We start from the raw sequence: 6,694 nt of genomic DNA on the forward strand, positions 1-6,694 counted from the left end.
TTTTATAGAACAGCTAAGCAATCTACAATATATTGATCTCACATTATTAGTGGCAAAATTCTTGTGAATTGCAAAATCGGCAAAATAAAATTTGAGTTAATTGTCAGTAGCTCCAGTCAAAGAGCATATGAAAGTAGCAATATTTTGAACCGCGGCCCACTTTGCCAAACTTGATTCAGCCGGGTCGCAGGCCGTGAGCAGAGGATCGCGCTACCCCTCAAAAGAAAAAAGGAGGGAGGATCACGTTGATTTATTTGATTTGCAGAGGAGCTCTCTGTATGAGTGTTTTCAATCTTTCTTTCTTTTTTTGCGAATGAGTGTTTTCAATCCCATCGTGAGAGGCGCATGGATGTATGTACATGAGCTCTCTGTACCATTCTTTTTGCGTGCAATTTCACGGCAAGACAAATCGAACAGGTGGAAACTGCACCTTCAAAAAATTTACTCATACTACAAGTTGTGTACTCGTCCATTGGCCAAGACATATCCAAGTCTTCTCTCGGATTAGTTATATATAGTTGGTTGCCGTGAGCTACCGCCCTTCCGTTCATTGGTCGAGACTGATCAAAGTCTTTGCTTGAGCAACGAACCAAGAGAGCACGATTGAGCCTGCGTTCCCATAGAAACCAAGAGAGCAGATTGATTGACCCTGCCAACTGCCGAGGCCCTCATTCCCCTCCACCGGCACCGTCGGAACAACTTCCCGCCGGCAACGCTGTCGTCTTTGGGTCGAGGTCAGCCCCGTTCACTACTCATTAACATGCATCAGGACGATGCAGCTCTCTTTGCATGCTTTGGCTCCCTGATGCCCTGGAGAACGATTCCCACGTTTGGGACATGCGCTTCAGGAATCCCTTTGTGATATCTCTTTATTCCCCTTGTACTAGTCTCTTCAAGAAAATACTTCCTCCGTCCGGAAATACTTGTCCGAGGAATGGATGTATCTAGATGTATTTTAGTTCTAGATACATCCATTTGTATCCATTTCTACGACAAGTATTTTTGGACGGAGGGGGTATGACTTTTTATTTTGCTAACCACATGTTACATGCGGTCCTTGTACTAGCCTTTTGATGTAACATTTGGGCTCTTTTTCTTGTGGTATTCAGATCCATGCCCGGTGACCATCAATAAAAGAGGATTGAGTGAGCCATGGATCTGGCCATGGGGGCCATGGGCTCCCTCCTCCCCAAGCTGCTCGAGGTCATCAAGGACGAGTACAACCTACAGAAGGAAGTTAAGCAAAAGGTCGAGTCCTTCTCTGCTGAGCTCAAAGCTATGCAAGCTGCCCTTGGCAAGGTGGCAGGGATGCCGCGGGATCAACTCGAAGACGAGACCAAGGTTTGGGCTGACGAAGTTAGGGAGCTGTCTTACGAAATGGAGGATGTCATCGACTCTCTCCTGGTGCGTGTTGTGGGCTGTGACCCCAACCCCAATGATGAGCAGAACAGGCTCGAGAAGCTCTGGGTCAACTTCAAGAAGCTGTTTAAAAGGGGCAAGGAAAAACATCGGATTTCCACAGATATTGAAGAGATTGACAAGCAGCTGCAAAAAGTCGCCGTCCGACATGAAAGGTATAAAACTCCTAATCTACCTGCAGCCACAAGGGCCACCCTTGATCCTTTCTTGGAGGTTCTCTATGGAGATAAGAAGAATATCATCGGCCTAGAGGAAGCAAGGAACGATATTATCAAGAAGATCACTGAGGGTGACTGTAAGCAACTCAAGACACTCTCTATTGTTGGATTTGGAGGATTGGGCAAGACTACGCGTGCCAAAGAAGTACATGATGCCCTTGCAACAAAATTTAAACACAAAGCTTTTGTGTCTGTGTCTCGGAATCCCGACATGAAGAAAGTATTAAGCGATCTTCTCTTTAAACTTGACAAGAAAATACATGCTAGTCATAATGCAGAAAATTTGGCAGTAGAGAAGCTCATCATCCTAATTAAAGAATTTCTTAGCAACAAAAGGTACGCCATTTCATTTATATTGTTGTAGATGCCATCCACGCAAGATACATCTATGCAGCATCCATAGCATCAATCCTGACGGAAAAATAATTATAATTTTAGTCAGATAAAAAGCATGGAGAAAGGTCCACCACAACATGCAATCATGCCTAATAAAAAGCCACCTCAACATGCAAGCATGCATGAGAATTTACATTCTATTATGATATTTACATTGTACAATAATCAAACACCACAAATCATATTTATTTTCAGTTTTAGTTCTCATATTACTACTCTAAATATTCATGTTCCATACAACCAATTCTAACTGAATATATTGCTAAATTTCTATACTTGTTTTAGTTCATTTCATAAGGAAAAACACCAGGTCTCTAAAAATCATATCACCTTATTTTTCATGCATTTCCCATTGTACATGCCTATGTCAGCACGCCTACTTCTACTTTTCTCCCAGTACCTACCTTGGCCTCTTGCCATTAATGGGGCTCCTTGTCATGCTCAACTTCATCCTTGACTGCTCTAAACAACCGACACTTTTCTTCTTAATATTTTCAAGTGTACAATATCTAGTCTCTTTATTACTTCATAATTGTATTATGTATATTCTGTTTTTCTTTCCCTAAGCCATACAGACATATGGTCTCTACCTTTCTGTTCCGCTCATTTCCATTTCTAGATATAAAATACAAAATGTCATTTTCTGTGGCAAAACTACACTGTACTTTGAGATTGTACCTGATAGACATGCATTTCTATTTCCATTCTAACTTAGTTTTTGCTATATTAATTCTGTACTGTTCTTTACAACTTACTAATAGATCAAATCTCCACCAGTATCATGATGTTAAAATTTAACCATACGTTAACTTCCTTAAATCTCAACTCTAGAAATCATATTACTTTGATATTTCAATAGATGTTTCACAATGTTATACGATGTGTGTTGATTTTTGAACGATAATCCTTTTCTAGTCTATATTATACAAGTATCAACAGAATATGTATTTTGTCTTGATCATATTTCTCGGCACATTTGTTTTCATGGACATAAATCCTAGCAATTTCTTACAAAACTATTTGTACGAAGAAATCCCGAAGGTGTTTATATAACTATGGGGACAGTGAAATGCATTGTAATCTCCTCTTGTATTAGGGGTATAAGTTCCAATATTTGCTAGTTTGGCTTAAGGTGGTTTGTTTTTCTGTTAGCTTTCGTGTTGCCTTGTATCAGGCGATCTTTGTGACAAGAGTAAATGTACCCCCCTAGTGCATTGGCTCTAATTGCTTTTTTGGGGAGGTCTAATTCATATGATCGACATGGTGTGCTCATTCTAGTCGAGAGGGGGGGGGGGTGCATATATGCATTAAATGTGGTAGCGTGCACACTGCTCCATGGGGCCTCGATTTACATTTTTGTAGGTTGTGATAATACGATTCAAAGTGTGGGCTATGAGAGTCGGTACCGACCCCCTTTCCCAAACACCCAACCATGAAAATTGCAAACCTTCAAATCCAAGAATCAAACAGACCCACTGCTTGAGTGGTACTACTCTTTCATGTTTTTGATAAATATTTGGTGTTGTTTTGCTAACCTTAGCTCTCGCATTGCCATGTACATAGGTACTTTATAATTCTCGATGATTTATGGGATAAAAAAGCATGGAAAGAAATCAGTTATGCACTTACCGACGATGAGTGTGGAAGTATAATAATCACTACAACCCGCCATGTTGAGATCTCTAAGGAATGTTGCTCTTCTAAAGATGGTTTGATTCATAAGATGAAATCTCTCTCTGATGATGACTCGCAAAAACTTTTCTATGGAAGAATATTTCTAAGTGAGGTGTGTCCTTCTCGGTTTGAGCCAGTATCCAAAGAGATCTTGAAGAAATGTGCAGGGGTACCATTAGCCATCATTAGTTTGGCTAGTTATTTGGCTAACAATCAGAACAGAGACCAAATTGATCAATGGGAAGCTTTGCTCACTTCTATTGGCCGTGGACTTAAAAATGGTGATGATCATGTGGACGAGATGAAGAGGATATTATTATTGAGCTATTATGATCTCCCTTCCTATTTGAAAACATGCTTTTTATATCTAAGTATCTTTCCTGAAGATCATCAAATTAGAAGAGACCGGTTGATAAGGAGATGGATTTGTGAAGGTTTTATCCAAGTAAAAGGTCAAACCAGCCCACTTGCAGAAAATCAACCTAGTCTCCTTGAGCTTGGAGATGCCTACTTCAACGAGTTAGTAAACAGGAACATGATCATGCCGATAAACATACATGGTGGTAGGGTTGAAGCTTGTTGTGTACATGATATAATGCTGGATCTTATATGTGAATTATCAAGCGAAGAAAACTTTGTTACTGTATTGGACTTTATCAAGGGAGATACACCTTTGGAAAAGAAGTTCCGCAGGTTGTCCCTCCAAAAGGGCATGAAAGATCCCACCACTACTCGGATGGCTACCACAAGCATGTCACAGGTGAGGTCTTTTACCGCTTTTAGTCCCTCTGTCAGCAAGATTCCATCTCTTTCTAGATTTCAAGTTTTGCGTGTATTGGATCTGGAAGGTTGTGATCTTCAAAAAATCACTGGCATTGACCTTAGTCATGTTGAGAAGTAGTTACATCTGAGATATCTGGGGTTAAGGGGCACAAAGGTTGGCAAGCTCCCTATGGAAATAGGAAAGCTACGGTTTTTGCAGACACTAGACTTGCAATTGACCAATTCAAAAGAATTGTCGTCCAGTGTTGTTCAGCTGAGGCATTTGATGTGCCTAATCCTTGATTTTGATATGCCACTACCAAAAGGGTTCAGCAACCTGACATGCCTTGAACAGCTGATGGGGCATAATATGGGTTTTAATTCTGAAGAAACCGCAAAAGAGCTAGGCCATCTGAGTAGGTTAAGAGAGCTCGCCTTTAGATTTGTTTCAGATAATGATGAGGCAGTTGATGAAGCTGGTAAAGCTCTGATTGAATCCCTAGCCAATCTACGCAAACTCGAGAGCCTGGAGATCTCCTCTCCTAAACATCGGTTTGACAATGTCCTTATGGATTGGGTACCGTCGCAAAACCTACAAAGGCTTAGATTGTACGAATTATTCAGGAGGTTGCCTACATGGATTTGTTCTTCGTCTCTACCTCTACTCTCCTACCTTGACCTAACTGCCAGTGAAATGCAATCACGAGATATCCGGATCCTTGGGATGCTGCCAGCTCTCCGTTATGTCTCCCTTCACATAGGCAATGCCAAAGTAGTGATGGAGAATCTAGTGGTCAGCACCGGTGCCTTCCCAGAGGCGAGAGTATGCCTTTTCCAAAAAATTATACTAGTGAACCCTACGTTCCAACACGGAGCTATGCCAATGGTTCAACGCCTTCGCTTCGGTCTCCGAGTGAATGACATCATCAGTCCCGGCTTCAATTTGAGCATACGGAACCTTCCTTCGCTACAACAACTCAGAATTGACCTTCTCGATTATGAAATCAAACCTGAGGATTATTCTCAAGCCATGGATGCGTTGAGGCGTGTGGCAAAAGACCATCCCAAGAATCCCACCCTTCGTGCTGATAAATTCATTTGATGATGGAGAGGTGCCCCTGCTTATGCATTTAGTTCAATGATTCAGTCCCCTGTTTCTTTTGGCTTCTTTAACCATTGTTTCTTCCAATTTCAGGCCGAGTCAAGTCAAGCCGAGCGATGAACAAAATACTGTGTCCTCAAGGTACTAATTGCATCCAGTTGTTTTCTACATCAGGCATGTGTTAGGAGTAGTAACTAGTACTCGCATTATTCCTTCAGCATCTTCTTCAGCTCTCCACTGTCTGTTTACTTCACCATCTTCTTTATGCAGTATACACCGTATGTGACTTTTTGTCTCAGCTGCATTTGATTTCAGCTAGCAGGAGGTGATTTCCTCGGCGGCATCGACTCTGTCATGCAAATCTCCATCTTCCTAGCCCCAGTTGCATGCTTTCGACCTTCCGCATCTTAAATTCATGTACCCTCTGTATCATCGAGATTAACTTAATTCTGTGTGCTTTTGACTGTACTGTTTATTTGATGAACCAACTTGTTTGCTCAGTGTGTAATAAGGCTAGTTTGGTGGCACGCCAGGTTTTTTGTCCCTTAGGTTATGTTACCAGCGAATGTAACTAGAGGGTTTTCCTGGTGTGCGTTGAACTCAGCGAACCTATTTCCATTTCTATTGTTGTGTGGAATACTGTCTACACTCTTGTAAGGTAAAATTCTATGATCCTCTATTCTGTTCTTGTTTTCCTTGGTGCAGGAACCATTACATTTCTAAGGTCCTCAGTTTTACTTCCTGAAAGCTAGCTAGCTCAAGATGAACTAACTATTTTCACTTTCCTTCCAAATAAGTAGCTCATGATGTACTACGTAGTTCACTTCTTTGTGATGTACACTACTAGCGGCTTGTTTGCCGGCCGCCTCTGCTGCCCTCATGGCTGCTTTCAGACTCCTTTTTGTCTTTATCAAAATCAATAAGTGAAGCCCTATTCAGTGTGTTTATTTGGATGCCTATTTATTTTCTTCGTTCCCAGTGAGCTGATCTGCAATTGTTCAGTTCAGAATTAGTCTCCCACTGGAGACTGGGCAGCTACTTATTTTTGGTGTTCGTATCATGTAGTAAAACGAGTCGCGAGCCCCGTGTCGCTCCCCGTGAGCGGCCCGGGCGCTAACCCTAG

At 41.6% G+C, this 6,694-nt stretch overlaps 1 pseudogene; it reads left to right on the top strand.

Annotated features, from left to right (window-relative positions):
- The first annotated feature begins 622 nt into the window (after positions 1–622).
- On the top strand, positions 623–6,317 carry LOC119369013 (annotated as a pseudogene).
- The last annotated feature ends 377 nt before the right edge of the window (positions 6,318–6,694 follow it).

Source organism: Triticum dicoccoides, chromosome 2B, assembly GCF_002162155.2.
Source record: "Triticum dicoccoides isolate Atlit2015 ecotype Zavitan chromosome 2B, WEW_v2.0, whole genome shotgun sequence".
NCBI lineage: Eukaryota > Viridiplantae > Streptophyta > Magnoliopsida > Poales > Poaceae > Triticum > Triticum dicoccoides.